This window comes from Crocodylus siamensis, chromosome 2 (genome assembly GCF_052110815.1).
Source record: "Crocodylus siamensis isolate JL-2025a chromosome 2, ASM5211081v1, whole genome shotgun sequence".
Classification (NCBI taxonomy): Eukaryota; Metazoa; Chordata; order Crocodylia; family Crocodylidae; genus Crocodylus; species Crocodylus siamensis.
The window spans coordinates 134,596,577-134,606,226 of NC_143396.1; the positions used below are offsets into that span (position 1 = coordinate 134,596,577).

Consider the following 9,650-nt stretch of genomic DNA (forward strand, 5'->3'; position numbering starts at 1 on the left):
GTCACCAAGATCTTTTCTTCTTGTTTTCTGACATCAACTTCTTAAAATAATGCATTAATTCTTCTACCTAAATAGTATAATGTAATTTTGGCATCTTTGCCCTATCCATCATTTTAAATAATCCCATAAACCTTAAGGCATCTTCTTTTCTTTTAAATTGCTGAGTACTTCTCTATATATGGAAAGAAGAAACACTGAAGACCTGTCCTATGGAGTACCAATGCAGAAAAACATTTAAGCCAACACATGTTTGAATGTGAGTAATCTCATTGAAGTCAACAGGAAAACATAGTTGTTTGAAGGTCAACACCTGGTTAAGTGCTTTTCTGGAAGTTGATTTGTTTGTGTGAATAGGCAAGATTTATTTGTTTCTTTTTTTAGGCAAGATTTTCAGAATAGTTCATTACCTAATATGTCCCCAGTTGGGAACCCAAATGAAGCAGCCAGCAGTGAGCAACTGAGAGCTGCTAACCACTTGAAAATCAGGCCTAAACTGTGGGTGCTAAAGATTGTTGAAAATATGACCTTTAACTCCATCCTGGGTTAAGAGGCCCACATCTTTGACCCACTAAACTGTTTTAATACTGAAATGTCACAATCTCAGAAGATGTTTTTAGAAAAATTATATTGTCTTCCTGACATTTCCTCACTTAATAGGAGACTTCCTTAGGAATCAACAACAACAGTAATAATAATAAACTGAGTAGCAATCTTAAATTGATATTCACAGCAAATATAATTAAAATCTATTTAATGAAGCATCTGTGCCGAGTTCTGGCATTCTTATCTGGGAGTCTGACATTTGGCTAAACTCCTGTTTGTGAATAACAAGATTCTTTTAAAAATACACCTCCATAAAATCCATGATAGTTGAAGACTGGATGCCTCTTGGGACTGTATATGGGATATACTGTAGTATCCACTTTCTCTGCCTTTAAAGAAGGTGGGAAAAGTTGCATAAGCTTAAGTGGTGTAGGATCACATTCATAAAGTTCTTCCCCTCTAGGAAGCCAATTTCCAGTGAGCACAGGTTGGTAGAGACTGTAATTGTTAGGATGACCTAGGTATTTGCCAGCCATATTTGACAGGTTAAAGTGGACAACAAGCTGAAAATGAGTCAAATGTCCTCTTGTTGCAAAATAAGTTCAGTATCTTACTAAGTTATATTAATTGGAGTGTCACTTGCAAATCAAGGGAAGTGATTCTTCTACTCTACTCAGAACTGACATGGCCTCATTTGCAGTACTGTGTCCAGTTTTGGTTGCCTCACTGCAAAAAGGACATGGGCAAAATACAATGATTCTTGTGAAGAGCAACAGATGTGATTAGGGATCCAGAAAACGTGATTTGCTTGAAAAGGTTGCAAGAACTGGGATTATATAGTTTGGAAACAAGAAGACTAAAGGGAGATTTCATAACAGTCTTTAAATACCCAAAGTGTGAAAGGACAAGGAGAAATGGTCTTAAACTGCAGCGAGGGAAATTTGAGTTGCATATTAGGAAGAACTTTCTTACTATGAGGTTGTTAGGCATTGGGGCTGATTATCTAGAGATGTTGTAGAATCTCCATCCTTGAAAGATTTTAAGAGCAGGTTAAACAAGCACTTGTCTGGAATGATTTTGAAGGATCCTGCCTTGGGTAGGGAGTTGGGCTGGATGACTTTCTGAAGTCTCTTCTAGCCCTACTCTAAAATCATTGTATGATTCTAATATATATCAGCTGGGCAGTATGAGGAATTCTATATTGTTCAACTTTTCATTTAACCTTTTTGGCCACACCCAATGTGCTGCTGACCTTGATGCAAGTATGAGAACTTAACCCACATATATCACTACCAAAAGTTTGTCCCAAGAAATAGCTGGTACCAGGTTCCTTCAAAGATCATATTAAAAAATCACACACAACAGACCCATTTTAAGATGATTCATAGAGCATTGGTCCAAGGGGACCATTGTGACCATCTAGCCTGACTTCTTATACAACACAGACTAGGAGGATTTTGCTTACATTTCTTGTGTGACTGTGGCAGGGTACCTTCAGGCTGGATGCAGCCAGGTGGCTGATGAGGGCAGCCATTTTCAAATACAGGCCAGCTATATAAAGCCAGTAGTTCCTGCATGCAAGGGAAAGCAGCAACATCAGCTGGCCGAGCTACGGCTCGTGGAACACTGAAGGTAAGGGAAGGAGCTGTGGGGAAGGTTGGAGGCTCCTGGTCCTGGGTAAGACCTAAAACTGCACCCTGCTGGGTACAAGTGGCCTGGTGGGGTTTCTAGTGGTATGGGAGCCCCCAGGAAATGCCAGGCCAGTTACCTCCCTGGTGAAAGATGGGTAGGGGTGTCTTATAACCCCAGCCTCAAATCCCTGGTGGTGAGATCAGACAGGGGGAGCCCAGACTCCAGGTGAGCTCTGAGGCAGAGCCCAGGTCAGGAGAAGGGAGCCAAGGCAGCACCCAGGCTCAGCTAAGAGTCCTGTGGCTGCAGAGGAGGAGCCAGAGAGAAGCTCCTGAAAGTAGGGGCCCTGAGATGGGGTGTAGGGAAGTGGTCCTGCCTAAGGGGCTGATAGTGAAAGGGATAGAACCCAATGTGAGGTTGCTGGGATCATAAGCTCCAATGAGGAGCAAAAGTCCCACATGAGACTCTGGAGTTCAGGTCCCAGTGCCACCTAGCTGGAGGTGTGATATCTGTGAGGCATGGGACATGTGTAAAGGGAGGTTGGAGCATGTACTAAGGCCCTAGTGATCAAGAGGGCAAGAAGATAGGTAGCCTCCTGCTTAAATAACAACTGAACTTATTTTACATCAAGGCATGGCAGATGAGTGAAGCAAACAAGTGGCCCAGAGACAGGGGAGGACTGGAAGCTGAGACCAGGCTGGTGAGGTACCCCTGTTATAGTGACAATTCATGAGGCTCAATAATTGTTTTAATGATCATTATGAAACCTACAGAGATGTTGAGTTTCAGTTCAATTGGCATGAATAGACCAAGGTTTGGGTTCTTATGCAGGGCTTATTTCAACATCTTTTCTTGCTGCGGGCTTGGAAATGTTGGGTGAGAGGAGTTCCTTTTACCATTTCAGTCCTTTGTGCTCCCCCTCAAAACCAGGGACTGCAACAATGAAGTCAGCATTAGCTCTGTTCTGAAGAAGTGGATCGAGTTCCTGGGGCAACTGTGATTTTTCCTTTAACTCAGTTCTTCCTGCAGCACCCAGATAATGAAATGGGTGAATGGTGTTCTTAATATCAGAGCACAATGGATAAAGGTTCTAAACATGCTTAACAAGCATGAGAGGTAATTATTTTTGATAATTAATTACTAACCATGCACAAGGCACAAAATGAAAATAGTCATTTCCCTTGAAGAACAGAATCTGGTAAAAACAGAGCTGATGGGAAGGAATATCTTAAAGCCAGATTTACAAAGGGACTTAAGGACTTCAAATGGAACTAGATCCAAGAGATCACAGAGACTCTAAGACCACAAGGCACCTGAGTTTTCAGCAGAAAGTCAGTGGAGACGTCTATAGTTCACCTACTCCACATGCCCAGAGGCAGGAGTATAACTTGGTGATCAGGGCACCAACCCTGGATGCAGGGACAGAAGAATCAACCCCACCTCCACAGAGTTTATGCCCTAGCAGCAGAAGCAGGTCCATGGCTTTGCTTTTCCAGCAGTGACCAGATGTATAGACACTGTACTGCTGCTGTAGGAGCGACAGAAGGAATGAGCAGACCATACTGTAGCTGTGGCAGCAGCAACTAGGGATTATTTTTGAATCACCAGCGTAGGTAAAACTCTGCCCTTCCCCCCAGCTGCTCTCCACAGGATTTTCCCCAGGTGCAAACCCTGCTCATTACACATCTGTTCAGGTTTGATTCACTTGCCTCATCTGAGCATTCAGGTGTCTATCTGGCACCTAACGTTTTTGGGATTCACAGATTAGGTACCCCTGTACTGAAGTACCTGGATCTGCTTGTTTTGGTAGGCAAGCTTGGAGTACATTTAACACTTGCTTCCAGCGGCGGGTTCAGCATGAAGGCAGTGACCTTTTAGGTAATCACAGTTAGTGGTGTAGCTTGAACAGAAGGGTAGAGAATACTTCCACCCTTCTAGTCTAGTCTCTATTCTGAAACAGAGGATGTAGGTTTAAGTTTCCTTGGGTTGTTGATGTTTTAGAATCCCAGCTTTCTCTTTCCAAGTGAGTGCTCTAACCACTTAGCATATTGCAAAGAAGGCCATCTTCACTATTATTGTCTTGAGGGGAAAAAAAAGAAGGAGTCAATCACTTGCATGTAAATATAGGCACCTAAGTCCAGGACAGGGTTTAGGCTGTATATCCCCATTTTGCCTTGGCATCTAACTCAGGACTGCATGTGAGTACCTATGTCCAAGACAGGGGTGGGATTTCAGGCATACACACATCTGTCCTGACATCCCGTTGGCTGTCCTAGGCATCCCTATGTTTCATAGGCTGGCTGTTGTGAATCCCATATCTAGGTCCATAACTCCCCGTTTAAAGAACAGGAGAGATAGACACCTAAACTGGTTTTGTGAATTCCACTTCTGGGTGTGAATGCCAATATTTTAAGTGCAGGAAGGCTCAGCATCAACCTACCTAAGTACCTTTGTGATTCTTAGCCCTAGTTCATACAGTATGACCAGCTTGTTAAATACTGCCCCCTTGTCCCCATTGCCATTTCATCCATTCAAGGATAGCTGAGGGAAGAGCTTGGCTGTGTTTCCTCATTTTCTTGGCTAAGCATACTGCTTGTTGTCTTTTGTAACCTCCTCTTTTTTGTGCTGGCTGGTGAGTTACCTGTTGTTAATGGCACAAATGATTGAAAACATGTCCTTGCTAAAGTCAGCCAACAAGCTGTTTATGACTCAAAAAAGATTCCTTCTGGTTATTTGGCTCCACTGAAGCCATATGGGCCATGCACGTCCCAAGTGCAAATGGCAATAAATTGGAGACAGACCACCTCCTCTAACACTGAACACAAAATGCTGACCTAATTGATAGAGGATCTGGCAGGTTAAAGATAGGAACTGATGCATTTAAAGCTGTTCTTGTGTTTAAGTGTTTTATACAACTACATTTACACCCCAAGTAATAGGAAACCATAATGAGAAGTAAAATTATTTTAATCTGATTTGCTGAAGAAGCAGAGATGGCAAAGTTAGTAAGCAGTGGGTACTTCTACTCTGCAACCTGCCTGCTTCTTGCATGCACCAAACTTAGAGAGGGAGTAGGGGAGTCACCCTAGAGGCACTCTCAGCTAGTTCGCTCAACCACTGCCTTCATGTACACTGCTCAGGACACCAGGCATGAGGGATGTTCCTGAGTGGGTTCAACTCCATCTTTCTGAGTTTTGCCTGGACAAGTGGGAGCAGGTGGGCATGGCTTGCTCAGGAACATTGCTTCCCAGGAATACCAAAGACACCCTGTAGATATGGGCATAGTGAAAGTCTTGCGCAAGGGTTTTTTGTCCCTTTAACTTATTCCTGTGTGGAACAAATCATAGGAAGGGGAAAAAACAAAAGAAAAATTGATTTAATTCAAACCCAAATGCTCAGGCTTTGAGAACCGAAAGACCTATATACATAAACATATGTAAATTGGCTTCATATTGCATATGCCAGATGATGTCTTCTGTTTCAAAGAATTTAACTCTAGGTTTTGCATTCAGCATTGAAATGTAATGGTCCTGACCATGATGGCACTTGCTAAGCCATGAAAAAGCAACCAGTAGCACAAGGAACTTCCTCTCACCTGAACAAGTACTAAAGGGCTTCCTACCTCACCAGCCAAGGTCCCAAAATGGAGTCTGGGCCATTCTGAAAGCACCACCTCTCACAGAGTTGGCTGTTCAGTGGATTGGAAGGAACGATCTGCACACATTCGATTATACTCAGAGAAAGCCTAGGGCAGATTTCTTCATTCTTCTGTATAAGTCAGAAATTTCTATTTTCTCTCATCTTCAAGACTTTGCTAGGAGCCCAACGTGCAATATAAAATCTGCACATGCCCTATATCATGAGCTGCTTTTTCTATTCCAACCTGCAAGTGGTGCAAATAGTTTTGTACATCTCCAACGATTTTCCTTCTGCCCTCTGTCTTTGACTGTGATAAAGTTATTTTGTCAAGTGCACTGGTAAGTACTTACAGTGGTTCATTTACCCTCTAATCTGGCATTAGAGTGTATTTTTTGTAGTACTTCAAATAACTACTCTCACAAATTGCAACATGTATATTTTATGAAGCAACTTAATATGCTAAGATATGCACAGATCTGCCTGATTTTTGCCTGGAGGCATTTGTCCGAGTGGAAGTGAACCTTCAGAAGTTCATTATTTTCATACTTACAAGAGCAGTATAAATGCATCAGTATTGTCCTCATGACATGGCTGAGTCATGTGACATTAATGAGAGAGATCTTTTCTCTTCAAATCCATGAATCAAGAGGCTATAAAATCTAGTTCTAACTAGGATAAAGAGAAGATTTTTGTTCTCAGTTTAGAGCCCAACTGCATTTAGGGCTAGTTTTTCAACACATCACAGCACTCGCTGGCTCCCATTGTTCTCAGTAGAAATATGTGTGTCAGGGGAGAGTGCGTCTTTGTTTCCAGTGGGAGACATCAGGTGCTGAGCTCATTTGCATATCTGGCCACTGGACTGAGAAGCTTAACAATGTATTTATGTCTTGGAACACCTGGCATCAGTTTGGGGTCAGGGGTTTCAGGTAGGGGGGGCAGGGGGAGGAAGGTGAATGCGTTTGAAAAAAATGGTCCTTGAAGGTAAACCTTAATTCTGTGACCAGTAAACTGGGGTTAGCAGTAGAAAAGCTGCCTTTGGAAATGACTCCACATCTGGAACTCTTCTCCCTTCACTATTAAAACACATCTCAAGGAAAGAACCCATTATCTGCAGAATATGCCACTGAATACCAGACCAGCAGGGCAGTTCCAGAGTGGAAAAATAAAAACTCAAGCAGCCCACACCAGATTCCTCTTTCTGATCCCTGGTGCCAAAGATTATTTCCCAAAAATGGCTCATTCTATTAAGAAAAATTCTGTGTTGTAAAATGGAAGGAAACTCGTCTTCCTTTTCTGGTTTAAGCCTAACAGTACAGGAAAGGCACAAGGACTGACCCAAAAGCCACTGAAATAAGAGGCGGTCTTTTCAATTGACTTCACTCGGTTTTGGTTCACCTACAAGAGAGAACTGATTTGCTGAGAAGTACACAAAGTCACAGAGAAGAGGTAGTGATTTCCCAAGCAGATTTTGAGACGGAGTTAAACACACCTGGAATAATGATGGATTCTGTCCAAGTGTTGTACTTGTACAAGAAGACTTTCATCCCTTGCACATTGTACATAAGGAGCAGGTGAGTACCAGGGATGCTGCTTTCCGGCTTCTTCTGGCATGCTTGCACCCTCACTAGGTATTAGGCAGCGCTACCTGCTAGCTGTATGGAGTTAGTCACCATTACCCCAGAAAGGAAAATAGTGACAGGCACTGCAAACCTAGATGTTATGGGGAGTAGGCTTCTTCACTGGAATAAGCTGCTCACGCTGCTTCCCCTGGAAGCCAGGTAGCTCTGCTCAGTACTTTACTATCAGCTGGAACTACCAGACACAATGGGCCCCTTTAAACTGGGAGCTGCTTCACAGTGCCCAAGAACCTGACAAGAGTTATGGAAAAGGAGAATGGTTTTAATGAATCCTTGTAATGAAAGTGTGAATCCTCACATCTCACAATGCTGTGGAGGCTTAAGCTAACATGATGCTATCCTAAGTTCTACCTTAGCCACAAAAAATGGGTGTGGTGCAGGAATTCTTCAGTGAAATCATTTGGCCTCTATTATGCAGAAAGGACAAAGAACTATATAGTGGTTAAGATGATAGTTTGTTATTTGGGACACCAAGTTGACCTCTTCCTTTTTGGAGATTTTGTTCCTCACCCATGAAATGAGAATTATAGTGCTTCCACAGCAATGTACGACTAAGCTCATTGATATGAAGCATTGAGTGCTGGGTCCTGACCATGGGGCTCTTCATGGGCTAGATTCAGATCAAGTAACAGCAGGGCTGAGGGGGCCAGGGAGGGCCCTCTTGAACTCTCTCTTCAAAGTTCTTTTGAACTTTCCCTTACGGTACTTGTTGACTATTGGTCTCGTGCCGGTATTTAGCCTTAGATGGAGTTTACCACCCGCTTTGGGCTGCATTCCCAAGCAACCTGACTCCAAGAAGACCCGGTCCCGGTGCGCCGGGGGCCGCTACCGGCCTCACACCGTCCACGGGCTGTGCCTCGATCAGAAGGACTTGGGCCCCCCGAGAACAGCACTGGGGAGTGGGTCTTCTGTACGCCACATTTCCCGCGCCCCACCGCGGGACGGGGATTCGGCGCTGGACTCTTCCCTGTTCACTAGCCGTTACTGAGGGAATCCTGGTTAGTTTCTTTTCCTCCACTGACTAACATGCTTAAATTCAGCAGGTCGCCACATCTGATCTGAGGTCGCAGTCGGATGGGAGGGCGCCCCGAAGGCCCCCCCCGCCCGCGCCCGCCTGCCGCCTGCCCGCCGCGCTCTCGCCCGCCTGCCAGCTGGCCGAGCATCCGGCCCTTCCCCTTCCTCACCGCGTGCTCCCTTCCTTGTCGCGACCCTCGCCGAGGCCCCCGCGCACCCGCGGCCACGCGTCATTCCCGGGGGGTAGGAGCACGGGCCCGAGGCCCCCGCGGGCAGCCCTGTGTCGCCACAGACAGCCGCGCGGGGCGGGCCCGGCTCCCCCTGCTGCCCCAGGAGCAGGCGCCGCAGCCGACCCGGCCGAAGCGCGGGTCGGACCGCCGCAACGGTCCTCCATGAGCGGGACGAGCTCCCCGAAGCGAGTGCTCCGGGACATCGTGTCTGACCTTAGGGGGACGAAGACGTTCGTGGGGGGGGGCTCAGGCCGCCCCGCTTCCCCAAGAGGGCAAGCGGCAGCGGGCCCGAGGGATTCCCCACCCCCGGGTCGCCTGCGAGGCACCCCAGCCGCGCCCGGCGGCGGCGGGGACCGGACGGCCAGCGCCACCGGCCCCACACGCACTGTGCGGGCGATTGATCGTCAAGCGACGCTCAGACAGGCGTAGCCCCGGGAGGAACCCAGGGCCGCAAGTGCGTTCGAAGTGTCGATGATCAATGTGTCCTGCAATTCACATTAATTCTCGCAGCTAGCTGTGTTCTTCATCGACGCACGAGCCGAGTGATCCACCGCTAAGAGTTGTCCAGTTTGTGTTTCCACAGGCCTCTTTTCCATGGTATGCCAGCTCGCCCCAGGGCAGAAGCCAAGCCGGGGACGAGAGGGGGCTCCTGGTCCGCGGGGGGGCGGGGCGGTTGGGGACCCGTTGTCCCGGGCCGGCCGACCGAGCCCGCCGGGTTGAATCCTCCGGGCAGACTGCACGGACCCCACCCGTTTACCTCTTAACGGTTTCACGCCCTCTTGAACAGCAGGGCAAGTGGCAGTGGGGCAAGTGGTGCAGCACAGGTAATGGTAGGGCAAACAGCACAGACATTGCTTTCTCTTTTGCTGCCAAAGTCTGTCCCCAATGGGACCACATAGTGCTGTATTTTATGGTACCCCACACCTAAAGTCTCAGGCCCACTAGGAGAACTGTAGTT

At 46.4% G+C, this 9,650-nt stretch overlaps 1 non-coding gene across 1 annotated transcript; it reads right to left on the reverse strand.

Annotated features, from left to right (window-relative positions):
- Positions 1 to 9,101: 9,101 nt before the first annotated feature.
- Positions 9,102 to 9,254, reverse strand: LOC149870787 (5.8S ribosomal RNA). Its single transcript, XR_016440908.1, has one exon. It is a non-coding gene; the product is annotated as a 5.8S ribosomal RNA (ribosomal RNA).
- Between the last annotated feature and the right edge of the window lie 396 nt (positions 9,255 to 9,650).